The 13,174-nt window shown below is 32.5% G+C and overlaps 1 pseudogene; it reads left to right on the top strand.

The window, feature by feature from the left end:
- Positions 1–7,553: 7,553 nt before the first annotated feature.
- Positions 7,554–10,038, top strand: LOC107483604 (uncharacterized; annotated as a pseudogene).
- The last annotated feature ends 3,136 nt before the right edge of the window (positions 10,039–13,174 follow it).

The raw sequence follows: 13,174 nt of genomic DNA, 5'->3' as shown, positions 1-13,174 counted from the left end.
CATTTCTATGAGAGTCACATGCATATGATGCACCACACCAATTACATTTAGCCCTAGGATGTGATGGCTTGGACTTAGGATCCCTTGTAAAGTGTTCCCAAGTCCAAGATCTAGGTCTAGAAGGTATCTTCATTAGCTTCATCCTTGCTATCCTCTTCATCAGTTTCCACAGTGCTTGGAGATGGATTTGTTGGAGTTGCTCCCGGAGTTGCACCCACATTAGTTGAATGAACCTTCCTCTTCTTTGATCTAGGATGGGGTGGGGGTTTGGTAAGCACGCCGCTGTCCGTTGAAGAACGTACCGCGGACTCAACAATTTCACCCCCAATGAGAGGCGTCCGCTCACTGGGCACCTCATTGCTTGTTGGCTGCATATATATATAAACAGAACAATGAAAAATTAAGGTTTTTAATTCATGAATAGCACCAAAAGTATTGTTTCCAGCAACAAAACAAGCATCATTTAATACTCACCAACTGCCATATAATCAACAGAATTTAAATTCATTAACAGCTCTAACAGTCCACCAAAACAAGCATCATTAACAGCTCAAACAGCCACCAAAACAAGCATCATTAACAGCTTAAACAGCCACCAAAACAAGCATCATTTAATACTCACCAACTGCCATATAATCAATAGAATTTAAATTCATTAACAGCTCTAACAGTCCACCAAAACAAGCATCTTAAAAATTTAAGGAATAAAAGGTGAAGGAAGTAAATGAGATCAATCATCATATGGGACAGGTATTCCTGTAAGCATTGATTGCATGCCAAGAACATGTTTCATAAAATGGCACCAAAGAGAAATAGGAACAAATTCTTAACATCCTTTTCAACAATTCCAAGTAGCAATATGAAATAATATGCAATTTCACTTTCAAAACCATGACAGATAAAAAACAACTTTCAAAACCATAATAGATAAAAAACAAGGCAAATACAATGAAAATTATGGACAAATAAAATAAGCTGTAGTCGGGTAGAACAACCAGCTTTGAAAGTTTTAGAGAAATCATAAGGAACTATATTCCCATCTTTAATGATCAAATAACAGCCAAATAACTTCAGCGTAAACAAGCTCTTTGATTATTAACATATATATTTTTACATTTTAATCAATGTAAGGATGTTGAAAAGACCAAAGGAACTAGTAACACTTCACCCAATTTAATTTGTGTTCAAAGTGTTTCAACAATCATATATAAAAGGGATTCAAAGTTACTACTTTTCTGTTCATATATTTGATAGAATACACAATATTCTTGCAATATAGAAATGGATTCTACTATCTTTACTCAACCACATTGTCATGCAAAAAGTAAATTCTTTATCGCCAAATACAAAAAGTAAAAACAGATACCAAGATCAGATTGCATAGTAACAAAGAATTTTCTTGGAATTGAAGTTCATAGAACAGATTCTATGCAGTTTGTCCCAAACAAAATATATAATAGACCTTCTATCAAAATTGGGAATGAGTGAAGCTAGTCCAATTCCTATCTCAATGATTTCATCCCTAAAATTACTATCAACTGCCACTTTTAGCCAGTTCATGCATAGTCCACTAAAGCTGAATTCTAAAACTTGACAGCTGGTGAAGCAGAGATCACATAGGTTTAGAATCTACTTCAAAAATTAAACATCAAACTTCATATTACCTCATAAGCAATGTATTCAATGAATGTCTCTATTTTTCATCCAGGAAAAAAATTAAAATAAAAAAATAAAGCGATGCATTATCCTGTGAGTTCTTGATGCAGCTAATACAAACAGAATTTCTAGCTACAGAATTTCTAAAAAACATAACCACAAAGGCACAAACAGAATTTCTCAAAATCATAACTACAAAAAGAATTTGTAAAAACAATTGTTCAAGTTAAATCAAGCACAATATCACTAAACAGAATCTCTAACAATAATTGTTCAGAATTTCTAACCTCCGAAGAAGACATTGTGGAGTTGCTTTCTGCAGGAGATGGCTTGGTGACAGGAGTGCTGCTCGGCGCTCGAGTTGGACTGCGACGGCCACTGGACCGCTGCTCGGTGACAGGACTGCTTAAAGAACAGAGGAAGAAAGCTAGGGCTCCGGATTCGCCATTCGCGTAAAAGAGAGGAAGAAGGCTAGGGTTGTGTGTGAAGTTGCCCTTTTATACCTAGGTTAAAGGGTAACTTAGTAAAAACACACCATTGAACCTTCATTTTTCGGTTCGGTTCGGTTCGGTTCGGTTTCTGCTGAGTCAACTGAAAACCGAACCGAACCGATCGGTTTACTTCGAAAAAAACAAAAAAAACCGATTTTTTCGGTTTTCTAATCGGTTGTTGTAAAATTCGGTTCAGTTCTGTGGTAATTTTCGATCTGGTTCGGTAATTTACACCCCTAAAATCTATGTACATTCTTGTTTTATAGTAAAAGAGTATGTAACATAATATAAATAAAAGAAAGTATGTTATCGTCTAATTTGCTCTCTTAGCCTTGCTTTTACATCCACTGGCATGTGAAACTATAAGTTTCTCACGGTTTCTGACGTTTTGTAAACATTGTGTTTCTATGATTTTCAAAGTTTTTATCAAGAAACAAAATGTTACAGGATAAGAAAAGTCAATATTCAGTAAGAAAATACAAAAGCATAAAATAAGCAATTACCTTTGTTTTAGGATCCATATGATGGTTCATAAAAGCTGTCCATTCAAGTTGTATGTTTAATGGATTTGCATATAGAATTTCTTAGTTTCACTTGTTAGGATAGAAGTATTGACCTCGTAAATTATACTTAAGGGCCTTTCATCTATCACCTAAGGTCCTTAGAGCCCATTTGACGCCAACAGCATAATCAAACTCAAAATTTTTCTTAAAATAATTAACAGTTAAAATATATCATTCAATGACGATAAATCAAGAAAAATGAGACATTAAAGTGATGCTACTTACTTCAATAAATTCACACTGCATTTTTGTGTTAGCTTCTAGTATCTCATCCCATCTTTTGATTGATATGGGACAAAATCTTTAATTAAAGAGCTACTTGACCATGAAATCTCACAAATAGGTTCGAGCCATTATCTCGACCTTGTCCATCGGCATCCAGTTTCATCATGACTTTTTCACTTTTTTTCAAGTCCCAAATTTAAATTATTGTCATTTTACGAGTGGTAATTTCTTCAATAGATGTGTTTGGAATTATGGAAGAACGTCAATTCAAACTAAACCAAATAGATAAAAACTTAGTGACATAAGAATTAAATCTAATTAAATGCTTTTTCACTTAACTTACAAAGAGAGAGCATAAATTATATTAATGCATAACATTCAACCAATAAGAAAGGCAACGTATATAATCACTTAATGAGTTTATTTGTTTTTTGTTGATGCACTTATTTACTTCCGTATTAAGCTACATAGTCATTGATTAGATGTAAAATATTATGTATTTTAAAAATTTTAAAATACTTCAAATGCATATAGTTTTTCAAATGCATATGATCCAGAGAAAGGCAAATCAAGAAATGAAAAAGAAAAAAAGGATAAAAAGGGGATGAAGAAGCATTGCAAGTGAAAGACTCATCGCACCATGTTAAAATTTAAGGAGTTTAGTGAGTACGATAGAACAGAGAAAGAGAAGAGGGAAGATTTATAATTTAGAGGAGGAAATTTGAAAGATAACAAATTAAACATAATTAAATATAATGTTAAACATATATGGGTAACAAATTAAATAGAGTGTTAAACATATATCAGTTTAGATTGGTTCCAAAATATATTAATTCCAAAGGTTTATAAAGAACAAAGTTAGAGTTTGAAAATACTTACCTTTGACATTCACAATCAATGGCTCGTTTTCATTTCTCTTATTCATAGATGCAGCAAATTTTGGGTTATCATCATCACTTTGATTTATTATCCCAAAATTAGTTGAGACTTATTTGGTCTAAACTATCTTCTGAATTCAAGTTAATGTATTCACTTTGTTGTTGTAGCTCTACAACCATTGATTGTCCAGACATATTACATTTACGCTTCATAGTTAACTTGATGCCTGCAATATAAAGTCCCAACCAATATCAAAATTTGAAACCAACCACGACAATTCATATAAATGAAACATAATGATTCAGATAACATAAAATCAGTTTCATACAATAAGTTTATAAGTTAAACTAAATTTTTAATCACTAAGCGTAATACTAATACAACAGATTCACTAATAAATTCATAGAGCATATGTAACAACTTAAAATGCAAAAATCAGAATCAGGATATTTAAAATAGAGCATATTTATAATAGGAAAGGAATTACACATTCACTGATTTAGAAGTTTAAGAACAAAGAATTAAAGGAAAGCACTCAAGTCAAAGCATATTCAAGCTATAATACCTCCTTAAACGACATCATACATAGGCATATCCAAAGCAGAGTAACAAAGGAGATATTCAAGCATTCTTTTGTACATTCATTCTTAACCAAACATAGCAATTTAAAATTTAGGGATTAAAGGGTGAGAGAAAAACCTAAAAGTTAAGGGAGAAGGACACAACCCAAACTAGAGAACCAATCAAACCAGAAGCATAAAATACTTGAAGGAAAAAATACTCAAACAACACAAGAAAAATATTATTTAAATAAATACCTGAAGAAAAAATCTAAATATACATTACAAAATCCATACAAAGCAACGTTACAAGAGAAAAAAAATACTTGAAGAAACAAAACCAAATCATTAGGTATGGGAACAAAAAGCTTTAAACTTATATTTTCAAATTATACCTAACTTTGACTGTTTTACAAGAAGTATATGCCATAAATACGCTAATAGTGGGTAACATTTTTAGTAAGCTCAGAAGACACTAAACAACACAAAAAGCATAAAATCAAACCAACACTCAAGTCAAAGCAAATTCAAGCTATAATGCCTCCCTAGACAACACCATACAGCATATCCAATGCAGAGTTGCAAAGAAGTTACTCAAGGCAACCAACTCTAGCAACAACAAGAGAAAAATAGAAAAGGGAGATCGACCAAACACTCAGATTTCACTATAACGGAAAGAAACAGAGAAGAACAAAATCACCTCTAGACAGGGTGCGGAACCTTTGACTGTTATGGCGGGTTGTTCTAAGCCTGGTGCTTTCTTTTTTTTGAAGCCAGCCATGCCTAAGGGGAACGATCTTCTCTTTGCCATTGAGAAAGGCACAAATGGAGCAACTTAGGGTTCCCTCTAGTCTTTTCATAACGCTGGATTTGCCTAAACAATCATGATTCTGACGATTTTGTGAGTTTCTTCGGCGATTCCACATGAATGGAGTTAATCCCACTCGAACAGCAAAATCACAACAGACAAAGATTATCAAGACCTTGCTCTTCTAAAATGAATTTGCAATCAAACCCAAAACAGTGAAAAGGAAGGGATTTAGAAAACATAGGTTGTTCAAAATAGTAGACGAAAAAGGGTCGAGTTCTCAAAGCTAAAAAAGGATTTGTATTTAGAAACTGAATAAGAATGGCTCGGAGTTACGTTGATTTTGTGTGCGAGTGGGTTTTGGTCAAGGTAGCAAAAATCGCGTCTTTAATCATAGAAACAGACGATTCTACGTTTCTGTAAGTGTTTTGCATGTTCGTTTCTACTTCCGTTCCTGATAAAACTCAGAAACATAGAATCGCTGTGGAAGATCGTGGGATCGTGAAATCGTCTTCATCTCCCCCGCATCAAAAGCAAGACAATTTGGAAGATGAATAGCAGTGGGTTTGTTATAACCCACCTGGCCCAACCCGGATCCAACCAAAAAACCCTTTAATTTCTTCACCGCCTTAATTCAATCTTTTCAATTTCAGTTTTAATTTGAAATACTTTAACCTCCCTGTCACTCTCCTACTCTCCCTGACTGGCTGACTCCCACTTCCCTAACCTATCACATTCCAGTTCTGCACTTTTATAGTTTTTATTTTGGGACTCTGCACTTCTGCGGTTCTGCCATTGTTGCCTTCTCCACGACAAGTTAGCATCTTCAACTCTGCTTTGTGCATGTAAGATCCTCGACTCCTTCTGATGCTTCTTGATTTTAATTTCTTTACCATCATTATATTCAACAAATTAGCAAATAAATTATAGTTGGCTCGTTGCCAATAAGATATGAATCATATGATACACTTATAAATATTGGGAATTTGGGAATCGGGATTAGGACATCAAGATTTAGGTGCATATGCTTTACCTATTATTGTTATTCACAATTCACAAAAATCAAAGAGTGATATATTTCTATTGCTACAGGATAAAGCCTAAATGCTTACATTACATAATAACATAGTTAATTATATATTCATTTATATACTTTATTTATGAATGTTTAAACTTTATTTTAAGTTTTAACAATATGCTCTATTTAATTTCAATACTTCAATTTAGTTGTTATTGGATATGAATAAGAATTGTGGTATCAATTTTATTTGTTCTTTGTTTTTAATTATAAAAAATACTTTTGCTAATATCACTTTGTGGATATGTGAGAAAGATTGTAGCTACTGGCCTGCTGCTTCTCAAAATTAATAAATCCAGTGAAGTATCTCAAGTTTTCAACTCTCAAATTTAAAGATTCTGAGGTAAGCTTTTCAAATAATTAAAATAGAGTTTAAGCTTGCTACTACAAATCAAATAAGTAATATAATCTACTCTCAATTGTGAACTTGCTGACATCAAATTGGAGTTTCTTATAGCAACTATATTATTAGATAGTAGATAATAGAACAAAGTTATTGATTAAAATAAAGATCATTTATGTTAGTATTTAGATAATAGTGGCATGTATGTTTATTTGTTCAATTAACTAGCATTAGTAGATATATATGATTTTGTATATAAGTTTGTTCTAGAAGAAAATTTATAATTCCATCTTGTTAAAGATTGTTAACTATTTACTGAAACTAGTGACAATATCCGATATTTATATAGGCCTTTGTGTAATTGTGTATTAATATTTAGCATATTTAGCTCTTGTGCTGTAATTGGTAATTAGTTGCTCCAATTGATGTGTTTGAGAGTATAGATAGAAATTTATGTTACAAGGAACACGTTCATATCTTTGGTAATTTTCAATATGATTTTATTTTCTTTTTAATGCTAGCTAGCTAGGCACGGATGAAACAAATATTTTGGGGTTCATGTTCATGATCTGTTCAAGAAGTGGCTATGGAGTTTTCTTGATAAGTTATTTTTGGTTATGATGTTTCATAAATCCTGAAATTTATTGGACCATATAAGCCTTTGTGTAGTGAATTTGATATATACTGCACAATTTTCTTTTGAAAATTATGTGAATTTGTTGCATTTTTATAGTAATATTTAAGTATTCTTACTTGATAATGCATTCATTAGTTTGCTGTATATCAAATTATTCAAATTTTATTAATGTATTGTATTATTTATTTATTACTACTATATTTGGGGCTTTAAGCCCCCTCCCTCAAAAAAAATTAATACTATATTATCACTTCAAAAGCCATAGTTTAGTCTTAAGGAATTAATTGTTTTCTTCTATTTATTTAGGTTTGAAATGGCTTCAAATGCGAATAATGATGAAATAATACTGGGGTTGAAACTGTTGGTGGTGGTGCATTCAAGAAGATCGCTAAAAATATTCCAGGAAATAGGAGTGACAAAGCTTGGAAGCATGGAATTTCTATTGATTGAGATGCCAAGAAAATAAAATGTAAGTATTGTGATAAGGTTGTGACAAGAGGAGTATATAGGTTGAAACATCATTTGGTAGGAACAAAAAAAGATGTTGAACCTTGTATGAGTGTTCCTGATGAGGTTAAAAAGGAGATGTTTGATATTGTTATTGGATTGCAAAAAAATTTGGTTAAGAAGACAAGAGACTTTGAGAAAAAGATACAAAGTAAAGATGAAGGAGTAGAAGAAGAAGGGGATGCTTTAGTTGGTGAGAAAAGAAAGGGAAAAGAGATAGAGACACCAGCAAGTCTCTTTAAGAAAAGGGGTGTGAGAACTCAAACAACAATCAACTCTATTTTTAAGAAGGGTCTAAGGGAAGAGGCGTGTGATAAAATTGCTTCGTTCATCTACAATAATGTTATTCCCTTTAATGTTGCAAGATCTGAAGAATATCATAGCATGTTTGAGAAGGTTGCCTGCCATGAATTAGGATTCAAGCCACCCTCTTATGATGAGTTAAGTGGAAAATTATTGAAGAAGAAGGTAGAGTCAACCAAACTAACATTAGAAGAACATAAAGTTGAATGGAAGAAAAGTGGACGCACTATTATGACAGATGGTTGGACGGATAAAAGAAGGATAACTATTCTCAACTTCGTTGTGAATAGTCCTAAGGGAACTGTTTTCTTGAAATCGATTAATGCTTCTGATATATGCAAAACAACTGAAAAGATATTCAAGATAATTGATGAAGTTGTAGAGGAAGTGGGAGAAGAGAATGTGGTTCAAGTTGTAACTGATAATGCAGCTAACTACAAAAAGGCAGGACAAATGTTGATGGAAAAGAGAAAGAATCTTTATTGGACTCCTTGTACCTCTCATTGCATTGATTTGATGCTTGAAGATTTTGAGAAGAAGCTAGCTCTTCAAAAAGACACCATTGCCAAAGGAAGAAGACTTACCACTTACATATATTCTAGGACTTCTCTAATTTCTCTTTTGCAACAACACACCAAAGGAAGAGATTTGGTGAGACCAGGTATGACACGATTTGCTACTTCCTACCTTACTTTGGGTAGTCTTAATGAGAAAAAGAATCCAATAATTAAAATGTTCATCTCGGATGAGTGGAAGGCAACCAAGTGTTCAAAGACAAGGGATGGAAAAAATATTGAAAATATTGTTTTGGATAAAACATTTTAGAAAAACATTATCCATTGCTTGAGATGTGCTTATCCTCTTCTTCACGTGCTCTGTATAGTAGATTCAGAGGGAAAACCAGCTATGGGATACATGTATTCTGAAATTGATCGTGCTAAAGAAAAGATTAAAGATGCTTTTCAAAGTGTTGAAGCAAGGTAATAAAACTAGTAATAAGTAAACATTTTTCTTTCAGTATTACCATTTAATTATTTACTAATTAGGTAATTGTCTAATTCATTATTTCTATGTTCTTTTTAGTTATAAGTCTTTGTGGGATATTATTGATGCAAGATGGGACAAGCAATTCTTTAAGCCTTTGCATGCTGCAGGCTATTATTTGAATCCACAAATTCATTATAGTCCTAATTTTAAGGTTGAGTATGATGTTAAGAAAGGACTTTATGATTGTTTGGATATACTTGTGGGAGATCATGCACTCATTACAATTATTGATAGTCAACTTGAAGATTTCAAGAGTAAGGCTAAATTTTTTGGTAGAGATGTAGCCAAGAATGCTCTCAAAACCAAAACACCTTCACAATGGTGGGATTCTTATGGGGATGAACATCCAGAACTTCAAAAGTTTGCTATTCGTGTCTTGAGCTTGACTTGTAGTTCATCGGGATGTGAGCGCAATTTGAGTGCTTTTGAGATGGTAAACTTTTAATTTGATACTACTTTAGGGATTTATTTTCTAAATTATAAAATTAGTTAATTATTCAATTCTATTACTTTCTAATTAGCATATGTATTTATTTTAAATAAATGTTAATAAATTTTGATATTATTAGGTTCACACGAAAAGGAGAAATCGTTTGAAGACAAGTATAATGAGTGACGTTGTTTTTGTGATAACCAATTCAAGATTGGCAAGGAAGAAGCCATCAAGAAATACTGTTGACTATAGTCTTGAAGACTTGGATTCAAATGAAGAATGGATTGTGGAAGATGAAAATATGATGGAAAATTTGGAGGAGTTTGACACACAAAATGATGTAAACTTAGCCTCTCAAGAAGATGGAGGTAAAGATGAGAGTCCTTTGATTGATTTGGAGATTCCTCTTCTTGATGATGATGCTTTCAATGAGCTTCTCAACTTTCCTCCTAATGGAAATCAAAATGTTGGAGAACATAATGATTATGACATTAATGAATTGTTCTAGTTTTTATAATTTTTAGGATGATGTTATGTTATCTTCTTTATATTTGTGATGTTGACATTAGACTTGTGGCTAGTTTATATTTTTATCTTTAAACTTTACAAATGTTGCATTTTGTTATATATTTATGCTACTTTAGCTTTATTTTATCATCATGTTATTATTTATGATTTTTTTGTCAAATTTAAATTTTTATATTTATTTAAATTACTTAATTTTATCATATTATATTGCTCTAATAATTGATATTAATAAATTTATATATTTAATAAAATCTTACGTTTTGTTTTACGATTTTACATTCTACGATTTTTAATTTTCTTTTCGATTTTATGTAAAATCTCGATTTTCGCTACCTTGATTTTGGTGGCTCAACAAAAGTTCTTTACTTATTTTTAAATTTCACTTCTTTTTGTATAAATATTAATTTAAAATTTTTTTATTTTATGTAATTGAAACTTCTAATTCAATCCTAAATTTAATAAAAAAAATTATAATTATTAAGAATGCTTATTGATAAGAATATAAGAATTTTTTAATCAGAATATAAGAATTATTATTTTTTAAATTTAATTTTTTTAATTAAACTAATTCATCTTGTAATTCTAAACATTAACTTAAATTTATATACATTACAACAGTATATATAAAGGATATGCACATTCCTTAATAAAAAGATATAAACAATATCTAACTTAATTTCTGAATACAATAGAAATTATGAAACTCTTATATCTGGAAACCATCAAGAAAATTGCTATTAAGAATAAAACACATTATTCACCCTTAAATACCAAGGTCAATGTCAATTTCATGATCACCATCATATACATTATCATCATTTTTGTCAACATACATTTCATCTTGTTCTGGTTCATTAACCTTGTCCCTCGTTAATTGAAATGCTTTAAGGTTTTCTACTTGTTGCTCACAAAATGGTATGTCCTCATCTAAGATTCTAAATTCTTGTCATTCAAATCTCCATATCATATAAATCCCTAAACTTCATGTGACAAATAGAACACCAACCTTCGTCAACTAGATCATCAACATAGTATTCCATTTTTGCATCCGTTGTAAGAATAAATGGCTCATCTGTTTAACTATCACTAGTGTATGTCAAATTAGAGAAATTTACACTTGTGATCCCAAGTTGATCAATCTTGATTTCCTTGTTAAATGTAGTATCAACCTAGATACTTTTGAATCGCACAATCCTCAGTTTGCCAAAATAGTCTAACTCTATCATATTTACCATTTACCATAGTATGTGTTGTCACTTGCCACTATAATAGAGTTTCTGTCATTTGAAACACTATTAGTAATAGTAAACATAACCAACCAGTATTTTGTGTTTTAAGCCCTTCATCTTTTTTCATTGTGTGAAATTTGAATCCATGAATATTATACTCTTCAAATCTCTTTACAATAATTAGATCCTTCTGTAGGCCACTTGATTTCCGAAGTGACATCTGGATCATCATTTTGTGCGACCTATATGTGTTGGATATATTAGAATTCCAAAATGTAATCCCAGATTCGATTTGAGAACAAATAAGTTTAACTAACTATAAATAACTCACATAATTCCTAAGCCACTCATGGAATTTTTCATGGATATAGTCTTCAATGAGCTTTGTTGCATTTTTTCTACCACGATATGTTCTAGCAATCTCACATCTACGCTTTCTAGTAAAGTAGAATCTGGTTATGCAATAGTTTTATAAAGAAATTGAAATATATGTTAGAAATAACAATATATCTCACTCACGAAACTTGCCCACCAATGAATAATTTGTCAACACATAACGATGGGCCTGCGATTTCTCTTTTGGACTCAACAAACAAATGATGTGCGCTCCACGAGAGGATCTCAAGGATGAAAAGTTTTAGCTAAAATAGACGAGCAGTGATGAGCGGATAATTTATACGCTTTTTGGCATTGTTTTTAGTATGTTTTTAGTATGTTTTAGTTAGTTTTTATTATATTTTTATTAGTTTTTATTTAAAATTCACTTTTCTGGATTTTACTATGAGTTTGTGTGTTTTTTTGTGATTTCAGGTATTTTCTGGCTGAAATTGAGGGACCTGAGCAAAAATCTGATTCAGAGGCTGAAAAGGACTGTAGATGCTGTCGGATTCTGACCTCCCTGCACTCGAAGTGGATTTTCTGGAGCTACAGAAGCCCAATTGGCGCGCTCTCAATTGCATTGGAAAGTAGACATCTTGGGATTTCCAGTAATATATAATAGTTTATACTTTGCTCGAGATTTGATGGCCCAAACCGGTGTTCCAAATTAGCTCAAGACTACCCGGCGTTAAACACCGGAACTGGCACAAAAGTTGGAGTTAAACGCCCAAACTGGCACAAAAGCTGCCATTTAACTCCAAGAAAAGTCTCTACACATGGAAGCTTCAATGCTCAGCCCAAGCACACACCAAGTGGGCCCGGAAGTGGATTTTTACGTCATTTACTCATTTTTGTAAACCCTAAGCTACTAGTTCTCTATAAATAGGACCTTTTGCTATTGTATTTTCATCTTTGATCAGTCCTGTGCTATCTTAGATCACATCTTTGGACGTCTAGTTCTTAGATCATGGGGGCTGGCCTCTCGGCCATGCCTAGATCTTGGTTCTTCTGGTTCCCTCTCTGGGGCCGAAGCCAATGATCACCATTATCATTTATGTATTTTCAACGGTGGAGTTTCTACACACCATAGATTAAGGTGTGGAGCTCTACTGCACCTCGAGTATTAATGCAATTACTATTGTTCTTCTATCCAATTCAGCTTATTCTTGTTCTAAGATATTCATTTGCACCCAAGAACATGATGAATGTGATGATTATGTGACGCTCATCATCATTCTCACTCATGAATGCGTGCCTGACAACCACTTCCGTTCTACATGCAAACAAGGCTTGAATGTGTATCTCTTGGATTCCTTAATCAGAATCTTCGTGGTATAAGCTAGAATTGATGGTGGCATTCTTGAGAATCCAGAATGTCTAAACCTTGTCTGTGGTATTCTGAGTAGGATTCAAGGATTGAATGACTGTGACGAGCTTCAAACTCGCGATTGTGGGGCGTTAGTGACAGACGCAAAAGAATCACTGGATTCTATTCCGACATGATCGAGA

Source organism: Arachis duranensis, chromosome 4 (assembly GCF_000817695.3).
Source record: "Arachis duranensis cultivar V14167 chromosome 4, aradu.V14167.gnm2.J7QH, whole genome shotgun sequence".
NCBI classification, from domain to species: Eukaryota; Viridiplantae; Streptophyta; class Magnoliopsida; order Fabales; family Fabaceae; genus Arachis; species Arachis duranensis.
The sequence above is the reverse complement of the archived record's forward strand: the minus strand, read 5'-3'. Positions and strand labels throughout refer to the sequence as shown.